Raw genomic sequence first — 26,234 nt, forward strand, 5'->3', positions numbered from 1 at the left:
TCTTCAGTGCAGCAAAAAGACTGGATAGAATAGAGGCAGACAGGAATCTAACAAGATTGACTTCCAGCAGTAAACATAATAAATCAATAATAATCTGATAAATAAAACGAGAAATATCAGCCCTGTGTATGTGTAGCTCAAGTTTCCTGGATCTGTTTAGTTTGATCTACTCTCTTGATTTGAAGCTTAATACATCAGTTAGGTGTATGTGACTTTTTGTTATATTTGACATTATTAGGTGTTAATGATTATCACACTATTAGCATTTTGCTGTTGTAGCTGGTCAAGCTGGAAATACTTCATTGCATATTGGGCTGAAGTCTAAATCATTTGTTTATTGCATCCTTTTTCCTGCTTTGGTGGTATTTGTCCTGTCACAGAGCTCACAGTGGATGAATGATGCAAATCCAAACACAGGTGAGGGGGTGTAATATGTTACGGGGAGGGGGGCACACACCCATAGGGTTCAAAGCGATGAGGAGAAATTTACACAAGTAGAGACCAGTGGGCTTTGCCTGCCATGGCACTTTGAATCACATATCCTGATAAATGACCACCGACACAAGGGCACCTTCATATCCCGGCAACCCTCTGAGAGTGCTGTATATATACGTGCGTGTGCGTTTGTCAGGGTTAGTGTTTTCTCCTTGATAAATGGAGGGTATTATTCAGTGCTGCTGAATTTTATCTCAAGTGGATCCCTGCAGGGTATTGAGCAAGCACCTTCTCTTTCCCCTTGTGTGTGTGTGTGTGTGTTTGTGTTCACATGCCTACACAGTCCACCACTGTACATGCACCTATCTGCAGGTAAATATACAACATGGCTGTATATTTGCTGCTGTGCAAAGTCCCTGCTGATTTTCTAAACTTCAAAGAGTACAAGAAGGTATTTGAGTGCTGTACATTGATTCAGTTTGCAGGCTAATAATCATGACACGTTCACCGTCTGTTGCCTGTGTTAATATAATTAAAAGGAAAGCATGAGCGCACAGCGACTAACAATCAGTGCAGATACACTCTGAAAGGCAGCACGCAGTGTTTCAGTGGTTTATTTTGTAATAATCAGGTTCAGTACAGTTTGTTTGTTTTAGTTTTGAGCTTTTTTGTCTTTGCTCCTCTTGTCCATATGTACAGTGTGTCCTTTAGTAAAACAATGAACTCCAAATGGGCCACCGTTTTCACTCCTAACTCGGCAAATATGACAGCTTGGCCTTTGTGACCTTTCGGTCTCAAGCTATGACACCGTACTGACTTACTAGCGTCTGTGTCACAGATGCATGGCTCTGCCGTCAGGTTTGGCACAAAATGTACTCTCAGGTCGGGTTAGACTTTCAAAATAGATCTTGCTGGCAAAAATTCACTTAGAATGACTTTTGGAATGTTACTAACTTTGCCAAACAGTGAGCATTTGGTTAGGTTAAGGTACCAAAACTACTTTGTTAGGTTTAGGCACAGAAGTTGCTCAGGTTTAGGAAAACACGCTGATGCAAAACACTTGCCTCTGAGTGGATGAATCAGAGGCAAGTGATAAAACACACTGGATGGAAATGCTAAATAAATGCAGTCCATTTACTATACGCTGAAGAATTTGTCATTTTGGCTTGACTGAACATTTTATATTTCATGGTAATAGAACTATTTTTTCCCACCTTTTCTCCACTTTGGTTCCCCATTTCACTGCATTTCACTGTCCTCGTCTCTTTTAACTTTACCTTTGGCCATATGAGTGTTTCAAACCCGTGACCCATGTGACCCATGTTCAATTTAGTTTTTTTGGATCACATGACAAATGAATTAACCTTTATACAGATAAAGTAAGATCTGTCCTTGGCAGAACATTCTGTGGAAAGATGAAATGACTATTAAAAAACCCCCACAGCAGTAAAACCACAGGGCACAATATTTTATTGTGTGTCAAAGACAGTTTGACAAGTGCAGACAGATCATGTAAACAGCTGATCACCTACCCCTCTAGACTTATTTTGTAATGTCGATGTGTAACTCTTGCTTCCCTGGGTGTAACTGCAGATATACAATAAAGAGACATGATTATGTGTGTCGTATTTCTTAAGGCTGAGGTAGACTGGGAGAAATATTCACAACAGTTGTGAAATTGGCAAGTTAAGATCAATGGAAGTCCAAGAAGTTTTCATCCAGTAAGTTGTATTGGTAATTACAGTGGAAGTAAAGTGCAAATGATTTGTTTTTGTATTGTATAGTCTAGTTTATAGTAAACTGTATCTGTTAATTTAAGAAATTAAGTTGCGAGGTGGCAGGCTGGAAGGCAAATTTCACCGCTTCAAGCGAAGTAAAAGGAAGAAACAACTGATGAGTCACTGTTCACCTCATGTGGGCAGGGAGATTTCTGCTGCAGCTATTTCTTAAAGTGGCGCTCCACCCAAAATCTTTTTTATTGAGAATCAAACATGCTTCTGTATTCTTGAAAGGTGTAGCAGCTTTAAAAAAGTTTTGAGTTACGGAGAGCAGCTGAAGTGAACTTGAATTCTACATGTCCATATTGTACATCTACAGATAAACCTTGTGTTTATGTGTAGATAAACACATGTTTTGTCAGTCCCTTCTTTGATCATTCATTGTTCCCGGCCAGGCTCATCTTTTTTTGGTTAAAACTCACATCTTTCTGTCCTTACACATGTTGTTGTTGTTACCTGCTTTGAAAGAAACTGGTCACCATGGTTACAGAAAAAGTGGTCCATCCTTTAGTAATAAAAAATGAAAAATGACAGAGAAAAAATGCAGATGAGTTACTGATGATAAGCCCTATAATGAAGTTCAGGGATAGTCAATTGAGATTTTGGAGAAATATGAATCACTGTCATTGTGACTCACTAACTGAAAGATGCAGTGTTGCATAACTGCAAGATACACGTCTGCAAAACGAGGCATTATGGGATTTTCTAGCATGAAATATTATGCACACCTTAGAGGCTGCTGTACACAGTTAATAAAGAGCATATTTTGAAATCAGTTCAAATTCAAATAAAATGTTAAAGTGAATGTAGTTCATAGCCACAGGGCTATAATACATAAACAAACAGAAATATTTCCTTTTCCATACCTCTCCTTTCATTCCCACTGCTTGTGCGACAGAAAACAATCATTTTTTACTCCTCTTTCTAAAAAAAAGTTGCAACAGTTTGGCGGTTTTCTAAGCCAATGTATGAAATCTATCTAAAACTTAAGGTGGGTGGCCTGCCCACACTCCTTTTACAAAAAAGGGTAGATGGTTTTCTCTTCGACTGGCATCGCTGCAGTAGCTCACCACCAACGAGGCCAAGTTAGATAAGGACGTGAGTGCAGAGGCAGGAGAGAGAGGCAGCATGAGTAATAGACAGTTTGTCAACCACAACAACAGCTACATTAGTAGATAGATAGACAGATAGACAGACAGACAGAGAGACAGACAGACAAATTCAGGGAAGTAGTATAAAGGAGGTAGTAACCCTGGTGATAAAGGTGCACTTCCTTTTCAGTCTTCATTCCTCTTTTAATATCTCAGTGTGTTTTGGGGGCGTTGTTTGTGTGTTTTAGTGCTATTCTCTCTCTGTCCATTCAATTTGCGGTCCTTCCTTTGTGGTAATAGAGCATTAGTGAATGGAGACTTGAATAGAGCGAAGAATAAAAGGCAGAGAAGAAAGAAAAGAGCCGAGGAAGTGGGTGAAAGAACAGCGAGGGAAGAGGTGTCAGTGTGTGATTTCCCTGAGGGATTGAACTAAAAGAGAGGGGTGTGTCCCTTTCGATCTGACTTGCTCACACTCCGTTTGTGCACGTGTGTGTGTGTGTGTGTGGGTGGGTAGGTCCACCTACATGGTGTGCTCTTGCACCATGCCACTCTGCAGTACTGACCTTCGTGTAACTCTGACATGCTCCAGTTTTCCCCTTGGACAGCAATTTCAATAACCAGCCACTCCAGTGTGTGTGTGTGTGTGTGCGTGTGCGTGTGTGTGTGTGATTGAGGGTATTTATGTGGGTGCATGCGTGCTCTTGCATGTAGGTGTGTTTTTATCACTTCATATTCGGCTTTTAGATATTTTTGTTGACTGACTTCCTTAGTGATCCAATTCACACCAATAATGGATATTGATCTCTGTCCATTTCCCCATGCACACACACTTCCCATTCCATACACACATACGGTGCCATGCACACACACCTACACATTCAGGCACTCAAACTTACACTGAAAATTTTCCATAGGCACAGAGGTCATCATCCCTCAGGCTCATGTACCTTTTACTCTAAAAGCTCAGCTGCATCAAGAGGGATACATCGAGACATGTGAGTGGCTTTTAGATATCCCTGTGGGGAGACTGACAGTTAACTGAAAGGGCAAAATGAGCTTCTGTATCTCTGCGGACATTCAATGCAAAAATGATCCGAACACTGTCGAGACATTTCATCTACGATTGCATTTAAGATTTATGTGCAACTCACAGAATTAACTATAAACGCTTAATGAAAAGCATTTCATAAATATTTATGAGTGTAAATGTTGGTTCATCCGTCTGTTATTTCATTAAAGAAAACTTTATTAGTAATAAAACAATAAAATGTTCATTTTGGGGGAATACCACATAACTTTGATGTCACCACTGTAACTCTGGTCATGAAACTTAATCATTTGTCAGTCTTCTTTCTCTCCACTGTGCAAAATAATTTAAAAATTAGGTTCTTGCATGGAGCCTGCACTAATTATTCACTTTAGTCGCCACATCCTACTTTCAGATGAGACCCACTTGGAAAGTTTCCCAGAGATACTAACAGAATCTCCCTCATCCTGAAAGAGAAATATGAATTTTTTTCCATTAAAGGGCCATCCTCAGCACAAAAACTTCTATATAGGTTAACAGTGCAAGCACCTAATTACTCCCCACATTTACATTTATCATTAGGCAGTGACCTTTTCTGGTCCTACTAATTATTACAGCCACAGAGGAGGAAGACTTTCGCTCAGAAGGCTGCTGTCCGTTGTTAGTGTGTTTTCACTCCCAATGCTTCAAACACAGCAGCCTGGTCAGTGGTCCTGTGCTTCTAAGTTTGATACTGTTACTTATGTTACTTACATTATGTTGCTTGTGCAACATAATGTTGCTGGACTAAATTTAGTTTTTCTCAAACCTAACCAAACCAAACCTAAACAAACCCATATTATGAGTTATGAATTAATGAAGTCTTAAGTCGTGATTTTAAGCAATGGTGATGTGATGATTAGGGCAATTTAATCATTTGTGTAGCTTGATTATCAGTCACATACACTTTCTCATGTCAGTCTTTGAAGTGGTCAAAGCTATTTTCTGTCTGTTTGCTCATCACAAAAGTCAGCGACAGTGATCATTCCCTGTTCCTTTGCAATTGATTTGTCTCTAGTCTGTGGATAAAAGTGTGTTAACTTGATACTTTAAGTGTTGACTGATTCTAAAATACATAAAACTATTAAGAATATCATCATTCAGTATATTGGGGCAGTCTGGTAACTCAAGCTGTTGCTCCCCTTGTCTTTTAAGAAGCATATATGGAAACTTTTAACTTAAAAATTTGACTGATCTCTAACACTTCACAGATGACGCATCCCTGTCCAGTGCACTGGTGTTGCTGGAGGATGAGGATTTTTTTTATATGGCGGGTGGGGTTGTTGGTCACAGTCATCAGGCCAAATGTCATGGAGGAAAGGGAGCCCCCTCTTTGTGTCACAGCTCAGCACACGCTCTGACACTTTGACAGTCAGAGTTTGAACGGGAGTTAAAGCAGCCAGCCGCCGTGTGCATTGAGGCATCACCATCGGCATTTCAGCTGTGTGAAGGTATTTCTACAGAATAGCTCATGCAGCACCGGCATCATTATAAAGTGTTTTGATAAGCAGCCAATGCCTGAGGGTGTAGCTGCACGTTGATGCAAAGGATATGACAGTTATGATGGTTGTATCAGCGATAACACAAAGATTTGTATGGTTGAAAGAGTTGTGAAATTCAAGCACTATGTTCCTGTGATAGGTCGATCATGAAGTGAACACAGTTGAACTCAGCCTGGAGCTGATCATGAAGCTCCAGGCTGAGATTGACTCCCATTTGCTGCTGTGACTCAGAGTAAATGAACCAGTCAGACACCTCAAGATGCACAACATTTGAAGTTTTAACAGCATCAATGGAGAAAAGTTTGATAATTACTTTTGGGAAGAGTTTTGTGAAGTGTGCTTGCAGTAAAAGGAATGTGACATGCCATTTAAACCACATCACTCCTTATGGAGCTAACTGTTGGCTGTGAAAACATTCTTCATACATGTGAGTTAAATTAGCTCTGTGTATTATGTGAGATATAGCCTACTGTACATTTCAGTACGTCTGCTGAAGCACTTTGACACTGTGCTGGGACTGAAGTTGCAGCGTTATTGCAAGGTTTTGATTTTTCATATCTTTTCTTTGGGTCCATTTTTTGAAAATCAATCTTGAGTTAATTAGTAAATTAACTTGCAGAAACCCCTGACTACATTAGTCCGCATTTCCTTGAAAAGATATTGTTGAGTGTGTAGAGCAATTCTGTTAAAAGCCCAGTTAAGGTGACTTATTTTCAAGGAGTAGACATTTCATTGTTCAGTACTTTCACTTTGGAGTGTATAAATTACAGATACAGACACTGCTACCAGGGTGGGCCATATTATGCTGAATGCTGATTAGCAGCCTTTTGTCGGCTATAAATGCGGCCTGGCAATCGGCACTTTGATATGTGCATTTTCAAAGCAACAAGAGGCAGCTAACAAAGATGCAAAGAGCCGGCGTATCAGTCATAACAGCTGAAAAATCATTTGTAAAGTCAAGACCGGCAGTTTGAACAATCATAACAGGAAACAGATAAGTGCACTAACAAAACTGGGCTAATCAGAGCCATGATATGATTGATTAACTTCAAAAGGATCTTTTTCCAGTGTTTATTTTGTCCATATTCTGCAATTGGACCTGATTTAGGCATAAACACATCTGATCTGATCCTGACTGACACTGAAGTTTTTCAGTCTGTGTATGATGCAACTTAGCAGCTTGTCAACCAAAAATATTTTAATGTCATCTCTATATTAGACTGTCATATTTGAGCTCCTCTTCTCTTCCTCTCACTGTCCTTTTCTGTCACCAAGTCTTTTCTTTATCTGTTATTTCTGCTTTTTAGCATGCAGCTAAATTACATCCATTTCCTTGACAACTGAACACACTTGAACTTCTCATAATTGCAATGTTTTCTCTGAAAAGTCCTGACATGTTGTGTTTCAGGGGCTAGGCTGCTATCCCCGTCTGAGTATGTAACTGCTGAACTAGATGACAGGCATGTAGAAGAGTGTGTGTGTCTAATGTGTCGCTCAGCGCTGCTTGATCGCAGGCAAAACGTCAGATTGATGTTGACGCTCTGTCCATCTCGTGAGTCTGTTCCTTATGTTACTTGTGGGCCACTGGCTTGTTCCCTCCAGTGCTTCAGTCTTGATTTTGAATATTACACGCACTCATTTAATCAATGTTACAGGTAGTTTCAGCCTGAGTGTGTCATGAAAATTAAATAAAACTGAAGGCAAACTGACAGACCCAGACTGAGCAGCATAAAATCAAGCTAATGTGTTCCAGCCTTAGCTAATCCTGTTCGACCCTGCCGAGGAAAACAGAAAATGATTCTTTTTTCTTTCCACTCATGCAATTTTACATCCGCAATTTAATTGAAGTAAATGCTTCCTAAGGGCTGCGATATCGAATGAAAAATAAATTACAGAATTTAATTCAGTAAGAGGACCGTTGGGCTGCCTGCAAAGGAACATACTCGATGCAACATGTTACTTCCAACCCTGAAACCCATTAAAGAAAGAAAAAAATTAAGATAAGAGGAAAACAAAAAAACTGAGCAACCATCAGGTAAAAAACATGATAATCTCTATCAAAATAAACAAACTCCTACAGCTGCTTGACCACAACTTAGTGAAGCAAACACATCTGTATATTCATTCATTGATAGTTTTTATTGTGAATATGTCAGAAAAATGTTGCATGAAAAAAGGTTGAGAAAGGGGAAACAAACAATAAACCTAGCTAGCAATGCATATCTTTATGTTTTTACTCAGGTGAAAAATATCTGAGCTATTATTGCCTTGTAAGCGACTGTTCTGTAAGTATTTGCATGCTCCTTTTTTCACAGCAGCACCACAGGTGGAGACGAGCATACAGTACCAGTACTATTTGTGAGATTCTAGTACAAACATGCTGCTCTAAATGTATGTAATTTCAAGATTAATCTCTGCTCTCCATTAAGTCTTCAATGAAAAATAACAATTAAGACACTTGACCTATTTCTGTCCTCTTTACATCTAATTAGCATCTCATCTCTATTTTTGGCAGCACTTCTGATGTTGGCATCATATAGAAAGAGTACGCTCAACCACTTCTGAGAACCGACTCCGCAGGGAGAAAATTAAAGCCATGATGACAAGATCACACAACCTGTTACAGTCGTTTTACTGCCTGGACAAGTCAGCCATAAACAAGTTAAACATGGGCAGAGATAATGTTCCACCTCTCGTTGCTCCGTTGAAATGAGGGAGATAATAAAACAACATCAAAATTACATCAGATCTGTAAGAAATGTAAATTCTGGTAAGACCTTGAAAGTTTCCCTCCTGCTTTAAAGATGTAAAATATAAAATGTGTAACGTGTATACAAAATCTGTTCTAGTAATACTTAAAGTCACAGCGTGTTTTATTTGTTCGCCCGTCAGTAGAAGTTCCAGGTAAATGCCAGATGATAGTAAACGAACATGACAAACATAATCTGAATAAAAATCTTTATACATAAAGATAGATTTTTACTGGCAGTAGTGGCTGTTTAAAAATGAAGAAAACAACTCCCATGATCTCCCTGGAACATATGATTTCAAGTCAAAACATTTTAATTCTGATAGCATCTAAAATACACAGCCCCCGTGGAATAGATGTAAATGATTCATGTCAGAGCAAACATGCTTGATTTGAAGCTGTGGAAAATAGAAAATTGATCAGCATTTGTCACGTGTTGGGTCTCGGGCTTGCGGTTATCATTATTAATTTCACCCACTTTGTCTTTAATGTGGGAGATAACAGCACCGCAATTACAGGGGGTGTCGGGTATAATGGACTCAAAAGCCAGTAAATCAAGTGGTTAGACATGGAATATGTTTTTGACGGGTGTATTTATTTTGTATCTCAGCTGTAATGTGAATAGTTCTGCATGTTTAACAGTCATTTAGCTGTTTTACCGCATCATAACCATGCTTTTACAGTAAACCTTCCATGGTTAGATAAGTTGTAACAAAGCTTCTGCCATCAATATTTAATGGTGACGTGGTTTTACCAATTTTCATAATTCTGAATATATTTTACAGTTGATTAAATCTATTATTTTACATCTTCCTGGCAGGAGAATCGGCCCTCACAGAGCTGTCAGTTCTTTAATTGAAGCAAAGTAGAAGACAGAATCCAAGTGTGCCCAAGACTGTTGAATTCAAATGTCAATATGTGGATCAATTACGAATCAATATCACAGTATTTGCAGAGCCCGTTGAAAATTGAGTTTAAAGTTCATGTCATGTCTTCTGACTGTGAGTGTAAAAACCCAATTACAGACAAAACAAAGACTCAATTTGTCGGCAGGTAAAAAAAAAAGAAAAGAAAAGCGCACACACTCGACTCACTGATAGATGAAACAATGAAGCCATTGAAACTGAACAGTTGTTTGTTTTCCTCCTCCAATGACTTTATGACGCAGCAAACTCAATACTGTGTTGCTGCTGCTGGTGACGAGTCATCGTTTACAGCATGACACTACATGTGGTTAGTCATCAATCTGTATTTAAATTACCTTGGATCAAACAGGATTTTAAAACCTCATTTGGTCATTTAACGGGAGAATGGCCTCTGCAACACCTACGTGAAGATGTTTTGTAACTGTTACATGAATAAATTCAACTCCAGTATTCTCTCGATGCCACATTAATCCAGTATTTCTTCATTTAGATCTCACATGTATAGTCCCGTCTTTTGTTACATGGCAAATTTAACATTTAAGCAAATTTGAAACACCATTATGCTTTCAAAAATGTATGAATACCGTAAAAATGGCTACTCCTACTCTCGTTATCTGCAGTGTTTTTTAAAGGTGCAGTGCTGTATGTCAGAATTTTTGGCTGAATATATTCAAATATTTTAAACAGAGTGTAAAGAAAATAACAGTTTTGATGATGTATTGTGTTGCATAGACATCAACTGGCTAGCACCTTTTCCCATCCTGGTCCAAAGTTCCTTTTCCATTGGTGTAAACACCAGTGCTACCAGTGTCTAATTCTTATATTTTGCACCTTGAAAGTAAAGTTTCTTTATGTATTTGATTTTCATTTGATATCGCAAATTTACAAAATGCAGTTAAAAGACGTAGGCCCGGTTTGAGGCCCAATCAGGACTCTGTTGACTCCCAAGATGACATTCACCATCTGATCACTGGGTCATCCACCTTTCCTCCTCCATATGAAGACTTCTCCTTCCTTTGCTCCAGTCATAATTACTACAGCCCCTGCAGGTCGTCAGCTGACAATAAAGGCAAATATTAGTTGTTCTAAGCGCCCTTCACAGACCACCAAACAGCCATTTTTCTGGTAAGGGCTGACTGTGATGTTTGTAGCTTGCATAGTGTGATGAGCCGACAGGAGGACCATTTACATCACTGATATATTTTCTATAAAGATAAAGTAGATAATCATTTTGTGAACTGACCCCATCTTATAAAAGCTTCTGCGGTATTTACTGTTCTCTATTGTGGGAGAGGGCTTTTATTTCTGTGTTGTGCCACAAACTCTTTTCCTGAAGCGTTTCTGCTGCTGCTGTATCTTCACTCGGATCCCACGCTAGAAAATAACATTTCACTTTCTGTGGATCATTTTTGCTATTGTTAGTCTTGCAAACACTGAAGCCTTGAATGGGGTGCAGCAAATGCAAATAATTTATTCAAATAAATTCATCCAGAACCGATCCGTAGAGAAATACGATTGATAATTTATTTAACGATAGCCATCAAATAATTATAAAGAGCGTACACATCTGACTCAATCAGATGATCATTGTGATTTCTGATGAATACAAGAGATTTGTCTGATGATGTTCTGTAATTAACTTTTCCTGGAATAACTACTTTATCGCTATCATTTCCTTGAATCCCTTTCAGCTTAATTTACAGTCTTAGCATCAGGGTGTTTCTCCCCTCAACAGGCAGCCAAAGAGCACAGTGACAACACTCATAAAACTGTGATAATAACAGCAATACAGGATGCCAGTTGAATAAGTGAGTGACGCACCCCTTACTCAGCAAGCTGAAACGTGTCTTGCAGCTGTATTGCATTGTGGAGAAATCGTTATCTTCCTTAGCTAAAGGATTCTCCCTGAAAAAAGTGTCTGAATTTTGTCTTCTGTCTTCACATCTGAGAGACAGAAAAACATGATGTCACATCACCAATGTGTTAAATCAAGGGTCGAAACATTTTTCTGCTGTCGTGTTGACATTGCTTCATGTCTCGTCACATTTTGTGTCATTTTGTTAGCAGAGGTTGCACCACGAGAAAGAGAAATATACTGTTAAAATGGCAAAATGTGCCCTGAAAAGGTGTCACAAACCAGCCTGTCGAGAAAAGATAATGTTTTCTGAGTCACATTTTATCATAAAACTAAATATCTGGCAACATATTTTCTGTCCCTGCTTCACTTATGTGTATTATTTCAAAACGTGGTGGTTGGTTGGATGATGGGAGAACAAAGCACAGGACTTTGATGGTTTTGATTAAATATTAATGAGAAGATGCCCTGTCTTCATCAAGTCGCCTTTAACTGCTAATTTAACCAAGATCATGAACTCTGCCTCACCTCAGCAGGCAATCACACTGAGACGTGTCAGCATAACTATTGTTTTCTTACGGCACAGTGTGTGCTTCACTCCTCACTCACACATTGCATTTTCCCAACTTGTTTTTGAAAGTAAAACATTTTTAACTTCTCACTCTAAGGCGTTTATTACATATAATGACCAGTTTAAGCAAAGCACGCCGGTTTGCCCAAACCATGTTTTCCAAGGTGTTTTTGAAGCACCCTCGCCTGTATAACCGAGTCTCTGCCTGTGATCAGGTGCTGCAACATTTCTTCAGTGTCAGAAGTAGAAGAGCTGAGTTGTTAGTCTGAAGTACAGCCGCTGCCATGTGTGCTCAGATCCAACAGTCGATTTTCTCCCAAGTGGTAATCAGGGTATTACTCTAAACTGTGTTTAATTAATTAAAGAGCCAGTTAACCAAAGGTCAGTGACCCTTTCCGTGATCACTCCACAGTCTTTGGGTGTTGATTTCTTTCACCATTGTTTCCTGCCTCCCTGCCTCCTCTCTCACTTCCTCCACTCAGTTTCATCTGTTTCTTCATCTGCGTCCATCTGTGTCTCCGTGTCCTCCTCCCAGCATGCACATACAGTATGCATCACTGGGCCTGTCAAGCCTTTACGGTTAATTATCTGACTCTTCCAAAGAGCTAATCTTAATGTTTACCCTGGCATTGATTAGCCAATAGCAGACAGGTGGCCATTGATTAAAGCACCAATTGTATTGCTCCCTGGAGAAACGGGCTCGAGGACAGTTGCAGGTCACATAAAATGCACACGTATACAGGAAGAGGACGGACAGACAGGCAGGCAGAGAGACAGACGGGCTGGCAGCTGTGACGATAGATCACAATAAAAGATGAAGGCTCAGACGAAGCAAACAGAAACGTCCTGTAATATAATAATCATGATCACATTACGTCGTTTTATTATGATATTTTGTTACAGCACCTTATTACTATGCTGACAAAATCACATTTATGCCGCAGATCAAATACATTTAAAGCTGCTGGCACCTGTGCTGAGCATGGTAAGCATACGCACATGCACGCACGCACGCACACACACACACACACACACGCACCCACACACACAAATAGGGACTCTTGCAGGCACAAAACAAGACGCACATACACACTCAGATGGCCGTATGCTAAACAGCAGGCCTGTTTCATTAAATCAGATGAGAATGAGATGACATCTATTCTAATCACACATCATGGCTCTGAAATCTTAGACAATACCCCTAACGTGCAGTACACTTCCGGTGTGTGTGTGTGTGTGTTTGTGTGTGTGTGTGTGTGTGAGACGGTTATTAAATGGGCTTTGTCTTGTTCTGCTCCTCAGGAAATGAACCTGACATTACTCATCTATCAGGACCACTAACGCTCCTCTCATCTCTCCCCTCTTCTTGTCCCTACCTCATCTTACTGTCTCTCCTTCATCATCCCCTTTTTCTACAATTTTTCCTCTGTCACTTGCTTTCTGTCCTCTCCTTCTGTCTGATATGGCTCATACTCCCGCTTGCTCTTAGCCGATTCATCTTTATATCCCGCCCAACTCTCTCTGCATATGCTGTGTCTTTTCTCGTTTCCCCTATTTTTTTTGTTTCCCCCACTCCCTGCTGTGCATCACTTTCTCCTCTCTCCTCCCTCCATCTGCTTTATTTCCCATTTTCTCTATTTTTCTTTGTCTCCTCTTTTATCCAGCGAGAGATCTGTGCCTCTCCATCATTCTCTCCTGTCCCATTCTTCTTCTCTTACTTATCTTTTTAAGCAACCACGTTCCCAAGCACAGCCATTCTTCTTGGGTGCATTCAAGTGCACTGAACCCTCTGATAAAATGTGTGCAGTGTCAGTTTCTTAATCCCTCGTTTTTCTCACTGTCTGCTCATAGCAGCTTGAATGTGTTCCACATTGCTTGATTTCAGTTTGTCTGACAAGTTAACACCAAAGTCTGAAAGTTGCTGCAGTGACAGCTTCAGACCCAAATTACGTCACACGCACACATAATTGCCTCCCACAGTGACTATTGTGTTCTGCTTCCTTCCACCTTCAGTTTCTGTTTTCAATGAGAACTGACATCAAGCAGCTAATAACCAAAGCTATAGCAGCTTATGAGACAGGTGCAAAGTGTTCTTCTGGCCACCCAAAATTGAGACAACCAAGGCTATTTTCACCTGTCGGTGTCAATGTGAGAATCACCTGGAGCCAGCAGCTTTGTTTGCTTCGCAGAGTTTAATGGTCGATTTTAATCATAATGGCTTAACAGCTGGTTTATCAACTGTTGTCAGAGGTGGAAATGGGCTGGAAAGCTCCACAGTGCCGTTGGGGGAATAGAAGTTATAGAATAGAATAGAATGAAACAATGTTCCAGCAGTGATTGTGAATATCTAGGGAGTGGTTTTATTAGAGAAAAACTGCCTGTGTCGATATTTTCAGCATCCATAAAGTTTGTGCATGAAGCAAAGCGTCACTCGTGCTCGCATAGTCCGAGACAGGAAGAAGCACTCGTCAAAAAAATGATATTGTAGAGGTGGATTGCTTGGAATTAGAATCAGATTTTATTCACCATCTCTTTTGTGTTTAAGGAATTTGTTTAGGTGCCAAAACAGCAAAATGAAGAGATAAGATAGAAAAGAAGAAAGACAAAACAACATAATAGAACATTTACAATTGTAAATACTATGAATATAACCTTCTTTAAATGGAAATTAATTGATATTTATCATTTTACTCACTCACTCGTGTTCACAATGTTTTATAATCCTAAGTTGGTTTTATTTAGTGTTGCCAGTTTTTATCTGCTGTTTTTTTCTTTCTTTTCCTTTTCTGCCAAACACTTTGTAACCTTGTTTAAAAAGGGGCTAAAGTGTGCCAGAGATAAATCGAGTTTAATAAGACATATATCGATTATAATATATTATACAATAATGCACAAATACACAAAAACAATAGAGCACCGAACGGTACAACTATGTTTTTACAGGGAAGTTATGCTCTGTGTGTCTGGCCATATGCATATAGGTTTCAAAGATACTGATTAATGTTGCCAGATTGGTTTGTATAGGGTATATATTACATTATATACATTAAATTTGAGTAGAATATACATTATTAACAAATAGTAGGGAATGGAGGAAATGAAGGGACTGTGATGGGTGGAACATAGACTGTGTTCACACGGCGGTATCAGTATATCAGGTATATCAGTATCAGTATTGGCCTTCAATAGTAGCTGATCAAGTATGCTAATGTTGCTTATCCAGTGGGTCCTTTGTCCTTATGCCTGCTTCATTTATATTCATGAGAGCAAACTACTACTAAGAATAACAGAGAGCATATGTGTAAAAGTCACACCTGGTGTCTCTTCTAATCAGTCAGAAAACAGGACCACTCAGGCTGAAGGAGAGACAGAGAGAGGAAGGTGTTCTTCTGAGTGTGAATGCACAATGTTGTGTCATCGAGCTACTGATAACAATCAAGGGGAGAAAGCAGCAGCTCTTGACATCCTTTTTTTAGGAGTAGCTCTGGAGATTAAAAAGGTTTAAGACCTCTGTTGGAAGCTCACGTGAAACAAAACAGTCCATCATCCAGCTTAATTTGAATTCAACTCTAAAAATGTTTAACGGTAATGCAGTGACATCACCATACTAAAATATGCGTTTGCTGATTGCCCAAAAGAATAAAAAATAATTTTCTAATGACGATATATGTAGAACAGAAAATCCAGAAACATGCATTTAGCAGTGAGCAGTTTCTTAAAACAAAATTTTCTTCAGGTGTATTTTTCTAACATTCCTGCCAAGTATTCAGAGGTGCAGGCTGAACCTGAAAAAATTCCAAATCCAAGGTTCACTTACGAGTCCCAAGGTCAAGAATGAAGCTCCACACTCATCAAATCGGTATAATATCAGCATATTATTCTGCTCTAAGTAAAAAATTCATTATCATGCTCTGCTCATAGCAGCATGGTTTGAGGTTAAGTCATGGTACAATTATGTAAAACGTCATAGCCAAACGTCCCTCAGCTCAGACATCCAGCTTCATAAAACTGTTAACATGCACAGAAGTACAGACTCCAGATTCACTCTAAAATGTGTAATTACTCTCTAATTTTAGTATTTGAGTCCACAACCAGTCCTTTTCCTATGTGCCTGCTTCACTTTCTTCCTCTTTACCTTGTTCTCTGTCAGCGTCCTCAATTTACAGCCTTGTGCATGGTGTCAAGAACCACTGCCGTACACTTAATAATCAGTTTTCTTCTCATTTAGTCTAATTTACCAAATGTAGACTGTGTATAAGTCTGCACTTTAACAACTGTTTTAGTCAGACAACAACAACCTCCGAGTTAGCAACCTACACACTAAAAATAGCAAGTACCCCAAACCCTCATGTGGGATTTAGACATAGAAATGCCAGGGCTCACCGCCCAATGTGCAAATGTTCCACCAAAACAAGTGTCCTGCCGCCAGCAGTGTTACTGCATTATGGGCTTTGCAGCGCCCAAGATGATTGTGATTGATTTCAGAGAATATTTCCCCCTGTAGGAGAATAATAATCTGTGCAGTTAGACTTTTTAACAATGGTGTGCCAGTGCTGGAGGAGATAGGTCTGGCTATGCAACACTACTACTCCGACTGTAGTACTGTAGTGATACCAAATACCAAGAAAGTTCCCCATATCAAGTTTAAATGTGATGATAGGTCAATGTTGTGTTCACAACAGGTTTCCGTCGGCCTCAAGTGACCAACAAAACAATTATAGCAAGTTATAGATTCTGCAGTACTGTCAAGCAGAGAATATTGCATCTCCTCTCCTCATCTCTTCTTTCTGCATTTCTTCAGAACAGCACACCCATCACACTGCATCTGTTTTCCGAGCAGCCTGATTCAGATTGAATCCTCCGCTCCATCGATCCCGGCACCCTTTAACCCATTGATTTTTTTTTCCTAACCTTGTATTTTTTCCATCTCCCCTATTATTTTTAAATCTGCTCTCTAGGTTAGTTAGTGTGTCTGTGTGGGCTTAGTGTGGTACATTTTAGTTAGTGTCATCATCGGACCCCCGTGGACCAATACCAATTTACAGCACTGACACACAGAGGTGGTCCCCCTTTAACGACCACTACCAGCACGCAGTCTCTTCATTAGCCTTTACACCCCTTCAGCCATATCAGACATACCATTAAAATAGCTCTGCCATTTAACAGATACATGCACATGGACAAAAACACACCATTCCTTTGTGATTACCATTCAAATCCTGGACTGTAGCATACATGTTGGCAAGACAGAGAGAGAGAGAGAGAGAGAGACAGATCCAGGCAAGAAATAGAAAGAGTGGGTGGCAGAGGAGAAACTGAAATAAGTTTTAAGATCACTGCAGATAAAACAGACATATGTAGATAACGAGTGCGATGGACTGGTGCATTGTGCAGTTCTCATCTCTTGTCTTTCCATCAGGTTGTTGTTCCTCTTCAATACTGTTTATCACCGTGGCAACTGTCACTTAGACGTGTCGATGTGGGGGCGATGGGAAGTGAAGATGTGTTATTCAAGAGAGGAAGCAAAAAATTGTAGGGCTGTCGCCACCGCCAATTTGAGACCAGAATAATGCAACTTCAATGTTTAATAATTGTCCTGAGTGGACCAGATATGTGTGTGAGATTATTTGTGTCAAAGACTGAAAGTGTTTTGTTTTTCCCCCTAGAAATTAACTGTCAAGTGAGTATAGGTATTTTTTTTAATCATCAAGGATGAAGACAGAGAGGGAAAGAGGAAGGTAATAGGGAAGGTGTGGAGTGTTTGTCAAGTCGAGTGTGTTGTTTTGCCGCTACAGAAACAGTGACATATAATTCAGCTGGGATGAAAAATGTTGTTTCAATAATTAAAGTGTTCGTAGCGCTCTAATGTGCCGCTGTACATAATACAACATCACACATAACACAGAGCCTGTTTGCTTGATCTGCAGCCTGAGGCAATTTCTCTAAACACAAGTCTTCATCTCTATCTTGCTCATTCTTACCGCCTATCCGTCTATCAGTGCTGCTTTTTGTGCTCATGCTTGTGTGTGTGTGTATTCTGCGTGTGATGAGTGTGCGCTCTGCGTGGGTGTGCATGTGGATGTTTCTGCCATTCTGCTTTTTCTCTGCTTTCCATGAGTTAGCGAGCACTTTTTTCATCATGAGATTCTTTCAGTGCCTTGTGTCAAAGATCACGCATTCGCCTACTGACTCGCACACGCACATGCAGTATGTGCAGCCTCAGATACGGCTCATATATGCTGAGAAGAACAGTTTTGAGGCGAATGCACTAATTGAGTCTTCTTGTGTGTAGGTGTGTGGGTCTATTTTCAGGGTGAATTCAACTCCAACTTTTTCTACATCTAAGTTTCTTTATGCTCCGTAAGTCGGCGAGGCCATCGTTTCTCCATATGTGTGCGCGGTAGAGCTAGAGAGAGAGGGCAGAGCGAGAGAGATAGAGAGAGAGACAGAGAGAGAGAGAGAGAGAGAGAGAGGGAGAAGGGGGTGCAAATGCAAGTACAAGCTGCACTAAGTACGTTCACTTGTTGGTATTTCCTTGACCTTGAAATGCACTTCCAAGCCTTTTTGTTTCTCTTGTGCTGCAGCGGTTGACCCAGGTTCACAGCACGACGGTCTTCAGAGTGAAATTTTGGCATTTCACTTTTCCGCAAAACACTAATCTGTACAGATTTGTTCGTGTCATGCGTATTATATCAAGTTTTCCAATCACATTCACATTACATGGTTATGAACTGATTTTTATGTCGGGTGGTGGAGGGGATGGTAGTGACGCGTTACAGAGCTGGCTGTACTTGTGGCAACATACCAGATATTTTAAATGAGATGTCATTCATTTCTAGCTGTGTTTTTCTTGACAAAAAACAAGCAAGCCAACATGTGATAATTTCCTGATCCTAACTAGATGTTTTTATGTGCCTGAACCTAATCAGTCCTGACCCAATCACCACAAATAATTGTTAATAATTGTTAAGTACATTTCTGCAAATGCACAGCTAAGTCAAAATGGAATATTATGTTCCTTTATGTTGCAACATTACATATATTTAGGTTGAACAACACTGTGCTTATGCTCTGGTTAGGTTAAGCACTTAGTTAGGGTTAGGAAAACATCATTTTGGTTTGGTTTAAAATACCTGTTTTGATCATTTGTTTATGGATGGAGACAGTCTGACTTTACGTGAAAAATATAGACCCACATTGCCAACATTTATTCTGGCGACTGGGTGGATGTCCAGACAGAAGCAGTAGGTCAATGTGAGGTGCAACAGCCACTCATTCTGTGATTTGATGATTTGACAAGTAAACAGAGAGTTCAGTTGCAAAAATGAAATACACAAACAAAATGACCTGAAACATAGTAAATAGATACTTAATATACATTATCTAATCAGCAGGCATATTTAGAAAGACAACAAAAAGGCAATGAATGACAGTCCTGGGCTGATATTAACAGATGATTCTGCAACGGCCCTCAGCTAACAAACCAATGTAACATGTAATTTATTTCTACTGTTGTTGTACTATTTTTATTTAGAATCACTATTTATACCATTTCTCCCAATTGCAGCACAAATATGAACAAATAACAAGTTTAATTTTTGATTGGCCATCATCCCTGCGCACATGACCTTGTGATTTGCACTTGTGATTTGAAGTTGTGATTGGGCTGTGAAGAGGCCACACTGTCTGTAGGAAAGAGAAAAATGCAGCAGGATGTAAGAAAAAAAATGTGTGAATAAACAATAAGTGTGTCTCCGCAGCTGTGTCTTTGTGTGTGTTGATAATTTTGACTATTTTTACAGTGTCTACCCCGGTGTTCTCCATCCTGGGTTTTCTATTACCTACATGGCTGTGAATGTGTTTTTTGTTTTTTTTTTTTTTTTTTTTTTAAATGTCCACCGGTAACAGCTGACATCCTCTCTGGGATGGCAGGACAGGAGTAAAAGCCGTCTCCTTCGCTGACTCTCTCACCCTTTCCTTTCATCAGCAAATTCACATCAACACGGGTGAGATGAAGTAAGCAAGAAAGAAAGTGTCAAAAGTGAGGGTAAAAAGGACTCAGTAGGAAGTGACAGTCATAGCAATACTAGAGAGAGAGAGAGAAGTTGGTCAGCTTTATTGTTTGGAGCAGAGAAGAAGAAGGGTAAAAAAAAATGGAAAGATATCCTCAAAGTATGGGCTACATTCTGCCCTCTGTAACCCGCAGTGCTCAGCAACGGCTTGCAGCACAACAGTTTTTTTCTCCTGGTTTTAGTCTGATTATAGTTACAGTTTGCCCTTGCACCAAAAATTGGTGAGAGCAGACACTCAGTATCTTACTCTTTGAAGCTTATTTTTCAGCAATTTTATAAGCCTGAGTGTAACATACTGAGCACAGGTGTACAGCAAAGAAGTCAGTTAGGTTTTTTGGGACTTTCAGCATTGGAATCTGTTATAACCAACATTCAATTCAGCACTTTATATCAGGCACATGCAAAGACTTCAATGATAACTGACATTGGTTGCTCTACAGGTTTCTATCAAGTTCTGTCTGTGACAATGAAGTGTGTGTGTATGTATAATATATATCTATATATATATATATATATATATCTATATATATATATATATATATATATATATATATATATATATATATATATATATATATATATATATATATATATATATATATATATATATATATATATATATACACTTCATATCGACAGACATAAAACTTGATAAAAACCTTATCTTGACACCTTCACCTGACATTTGTATAATATATATGTAATAATTTTTGCTAGTGTAAGCCGTCACCTAAATCTGTCTGGAATAATTTTATGTTTCAGATAAACCACTGCAATCAACTTGAACTAATGTCACTTTCAAACTCCTAGCTCTTCTTTCTGCATAGTTAAGTGTTTTTCACTGGCAAGCTGACTTTGAGTTTTTGTTTTTGTGTGCATTAGTAAATCTGTCTCTGATCTGTGTCTGAGCTCCAGTAGCTGAGGAGATATCAGGGGACTGTTCCTGAAAATAAGATTCAGACAATTTCCTCAAGCTGTCACCACAGCAGCCCCTCTGTCATATTGGTGGAAGTGAAGAAGCGTGTGATGGCTCTGGGCATAATGTGTACTCTCCTCTATAAAAACGTTGACCCTGTGAGAAAAAGCTTCATTTCATTTAATCTCCAAAGAGGCCTTCACTGGTGATTCTTTCTTGACATGAATTTATAGATTACTTCTTACTTGTTCAATTTTATTTTGCCGGTTTGAATGCCTGCCAGAAGAGATACTGAATGGATGCAGCTGACAGCTGAGTTAAGCTATAGAAGCATTTTTTCAAAAGGGCAGTTCAGAGATCCAAGACTTCTAACAATGAGTAATAGTTATTTTTAAAGAATTATTATTTTTTTTTTTTTGAGATAGTGTTTTTCACTTTATTTACTTTGCACCTATTCATGTTTTCAGTGAACAAGTGTGTGTGAAATTGCTTTTTGTTCTTTTAAATCCTGTGGCTGGAATCCAAATCTTTGCAGAAACAGAGACATGCCTAGCAGCAGCCACATAGACAAATTTCAATTAAATAACATTAATATAGTTTTTAATGTTGTTTCAAAAATGAAAACATGCTGTTCAGTACAGATGATCTGGTGATGTGAGGGGTTTACAGATTCAGTTTTAAGCCTTCTGAACTGTTCACAGACTCATGGACGGTGCTGTCAAGCAGTTATTAACATTTTAGCCCTTGAGGCTAACGTCAGCTAACATGTTGACTTAAAATCTGTCCCTCATGTCACACTGAAGAATAGAAGACCCATGTTGACTGCACCTTCGCGACTCATTTTAACCTTTCTGCCTTTGTCTTCTCCCACTGCGCTACTGCAGAGAGTTGTTGCACCATGCTCATCTCTATTTTGTTTACGTCTGCTTACCCATTTAATCATGTGAGAAGGATCACAGAGCGGTGTTCGCTGCAAATTCAAAATGTATTCATATTAAATGTGTGTCCAAATTGCACCGAATTTGACACTGCACTCCAGCAGCAAGCCTGTCCAATGTGAAGCATATTGAAAGAATGGGTATCAAGATTTGCAGAGAACAGACAGACAGACGCATAGACAGAGATTGCATTGCTTTATAGTTGACAGGATAAACTTAAGATGTCCTTGTCCAAAAGAACAATCCAAGTGTGTACTAAACAGTCAGAGAACTCCAATCAGTGTCATCTGTGCTCAGAGAGGTTTTTTCACTTCTCCTGCAGGCTGTTGGACTGAGTGGAGTTGAAATAAGGTGATGGAGATGTCTGTTTGCTGCTTTGTCACTCCGATCCCAGTCTACTTTGTGCGTCATACACTCCTCAGGAGACCACCTTCTGTCTTTTGTCTCTTCTTCCCGCACTTCACACCCTTCAAGTCAAATCAATTTTAAGGCACTCTGCTTGTTGATGATGGTATTTATCCATGGCATGTAAGCTCAATGAGCAGCCTCTCACCTAATAAATTTCCTCTGCTTTTATCAATTCCCGTCTTTCCCTCCAAGCCATCATTTTTATTTTTTCTCCCGTCTGTCCTCCTGCCTGTCCCTCAGCACCACCACTCTCTCATTTTCTCTTTTAACCTCTCTTGCCTCTCCAGCGTCTGTCCGTTGATCCCTCAAAGATGCTCAACAGAAAAAGGCACTTTTTACTTTCAACCAATTGCTTCCTAGAAGAGAATATACAGTGGATAGGGGAAGATCCTGGAAGGGAGAAGACAACATGCAAAGAAACTCTTGAATGACACAAATACGAAAATATCCATCTAGCCCCGTTTGCTCAGGATTAAGTTCTCTGGGGGAGTTTGGATGATTTTAGTACTGTAAGCACTAGTTATTGAGTTTAATCCTGTACAAATAGTATACTGTACATTTATGATTTTTGTCCCCGTACTACCAGTATTATCTGCACCAAATTCCAAAGTATTTGCTGTTTTTTTAACACATTTGTTGGTCCTAGCTCCGTTTGGACTGACATCTTTATTGTAAAGTGCACCTTTGACCTTCCTTAGACCAGTTACTGGCGATTGGTGGACATAGTTTCCCCCCCCCAAAAAATATTTTGCGCGGTTCAAATCCAGCTTAACTTCAGAAGTTGTTTTCCCAATGGTACGCAGAAAGATAGGAATATTACAAAGGGAATTATGAAATTACATTAAACCCCATGGTATAATTGCTTGGCATTTGCTCAGAATACAGAGTTTGAACCTGCGGGGTTTTCTGCTCTCTGCTCTTACAGAACAGAACGGTGGTTTCAGACTCTGGGGTATTACCTCTGTCCTGGCCTCACCTTCTGTCACCATATGTTTCTTATATCACCAGAAAAATCCCCTCAAATTAAAATATATATTACAAAAGTACCAGTGCAAAAGTTAGAGTGACACTTAAAAGAGACTGTGATGATCAACAGCTATTTGTAGGTGACACGAGACAACACATTTTCTGCAGTGTGAGTTTGTAAATAAAGATAACTCATTGAGGCTGACTCTGCAGGCTAAATGAAGGCCATGACACCAGGACCTGTACCTATCAAGTCTTCTACTGCAGGAAATTCGAAGAACTTATCACAATAATCATGGGCCTGTTTTGAAATTGATCCAGCTTTAACTTGGCAAAATATATGTCTATTCCAGGATTTAGAGGATCTGGAGATCTATGATAAACTTTCACTTTCACATACATCAGATAAGGTGTTGAAATGAATGAATAACTGTAGGTATCTTTCCTGACAGAGCTAACATCCAGCATGTCACAACTGTGCCCATTCAACAGATAAATATTCACAGATGATATGTGCAACCTAGTTATATAATTAAAAGAACGACAAAGTGCAGAGATCACAGCATACACTTATTATCCAATACACTCAACTACCTGTATGGTGACACTATTTTACTACATCCCTTCCAAAGCTGTAAATATGAAGGTCACACAAGTACCTACTTGTTCTTATAAATCATTAGATCATACATTTAGGCCTGTAGCTGTTGAAAGACAGTCTATGGGACACTACAATCATGACTAAGGGAAAGGACATCTGGGTAGAGTGCTGCATCATCTGCATAAAACTGCACGTCAAGTCATGTTTTCCTGATTAGGTTTCCGAAAAACTGAAAAAAAAAAAAAAAAGGCTGAATTTTAGAGTCAGGTGTTTTAAGCCAAAACATGATATTTTTCTAACCCTAACCAAGTGTTTTTATGCTCAAAGCTAACCAGATCATAAAGACAGCGTTTTCTCAAGAATTGACATTAATCATCATATAAATAAAATCAATATGTATAATGTTTAAATGATAGAGCTGAACAGTTTAATGCAGGAATGTGCAATAGTAAGTAATGCACAGTTCAATTCAGTGTTTATTAAACTGTCCAAGAATCACACTAGTGTTGTCAATGAAGAGTCATTCATGATTTCTGAGACAACACATTTTTAAATGTGCAAGCTCCTAAACCTCTCTTACATAGCAACAATCAGCTATACAAATAGTATACACAAATTAATGAATATTTTCTGCATAAAGTATTGATACTATCATTTGTTACTAAATCAATGTTGCTAGACCTGACCTGACATGACCAACTGTCCAGGACTGGGAGTGATGTAGTAGGTCCACTATTTAATAAAAGGAGCATATAGGCAGCTTTACTCTGTTTGGAAAAGAAATTGGTCCCTGCCTAAAAATATGAGCAATGGCTCAGCAATATAATCATCTGAAACCTTTAAAAGATTGGTGTCCAAGCTGTCAGACCTAGGTGGCTTTTTTGGATCAATAGCTTTTAAAGCAATACAGATCTCCACATTAGAAATAGAGCTGAAAAGAAAAGGGTCCCTAGGTGAGCAACCACAGAATAGAGATTTCACTGTAGTGGCATTTCAGCAATGAGACCCTGTAGCAGACGTAATAAAACAGACATGGTTAATATTAAATTCCCATTAACGTGTCTAACACTGTGTTTGTTGTTTCATTATCAATTGAAGTGGCCAAAGTGAAGTCTGAAGGAGCACTGAGGCATGACTGAAATTTTAGCTGTCTCTGAAATTTGCCATTTTAGATTCCTGTCAGCACACAAAACTACATCATGTGAAGTAGCTGTTCTGTGATTGGCATTGGCATTGGCTGGATTTTGATAAACCTAATCAGCAGCCGTTAACCACAGTTACCGTGTTGATTTGGCATCGAAGGCGGGAGAAAACCTGTTACTGTGGTTTCCGGATATTTTGCACACATCATTTTTGTCCTCTAGAAACAAAATGCCACAAGTTCTAATGGCATGTCGAGACTGTGTGAGATTCACAAGGGCATAAAAATGGTGCGCTAATTTGTTTTGTTCATCTGCCTACAACGTTCTCTGGATTACAAATATTGGCCAGTTTCTTCTCACCCAGGCGCAGAATGTTGAAGCCTGTTCAGACCCAGTCAGATTTCGTGCAGCCTCCTCTGGAGACACAGATTGCTTCACACTACTACTTTCAAAACCTTAAAATGTTTATGTTTTACCCCCAAAAAATATGGTTATTCGTATAGTAATATTCAGCTAACAGTGTGGCTCATCCACATTGTCAGGAAAGAACTCAGAAAAGTATGAAATGTCATAAAAACGCCAAAATGCATTGGAGAAGGGCTTTAATGGATCAGGAGTCTTTATCTACAAACAGACAGATCAGCCCTCGTAGAAATAATACGCGTCTGAATGAGCAGTGGCAGCAAATACATTCCCATGCTCGACATCAGGTCAACTCGGCATCAGAGATCAAACTGGCTATCAGTGTCACTGGAGTATACGCTGACTGTACGCTGCTCCCCATCTGCTTCCCTTCAATCAGTCTGTTCCCAGTACCAACTGAAAACATGTATACATATATATTGTTAAATCATGCAGGCTTTTATAGATACACAGATTAATTGGTGAAAAGGCTCGTCTTTGTTAGCTGTTATCCATTTTATGTTCCTCTACGTGCAATGTGTTTGTGGATTTGTGTGTGTGTGTGTGTGTGTGTGTGTGTGTGTGTGTGCGTGTGTGTGCACGTGTGTTCTTCACCAGCCCTTGCTGTGGGGGTGTCTGTTATTATTAGCACCTCTGTCGCCATGGAAACTATTTCAGTTACACTAATTGGCTTCATAACAAGAAGAGTGGGAACGTGTTGAACTGGCAGAGAGACGGAGGAAAAATCGAGGGAAAGAGCGAGAAGGACAGAGTGAAAGTTAGAGGGCACGAAGAGAGTTTCTTCAGGGTGAAAAA

At 39.4% G+C, this 26,234-nt stretch overlaps 1 protein-coding gene across 2 annotated transcripts in view; it reads left to right on the forward strand.

Annotated features, from left to right (window-relative positions):
* LOC119005436 (cGMP-dependent 3',5'-cyclic phosphodiesterase) overlaps positions 1–26,234 on the forward strand; it is a 152,575-nt gene that overhangs the window by 54,802 nt on the left and 71,539 nt on the right. The window lies entirely within an intron of this gene.

Source organism: Acanthopagrus latus, chromosome 2, assembly GCF_904848185.1.
Source record: "Acanthopagrus latus isolate v.2019 chromosome 2, fAcaLat1.1, whole genome shotgun sequence".
In the NCBI taxonomy this organism is placed as follows: Eukaryota; Metazoa; Chordata; class Actinopteri; order Spariformes; family Sparidae; genus Acanthopagrus; species Acanthopagrus latus.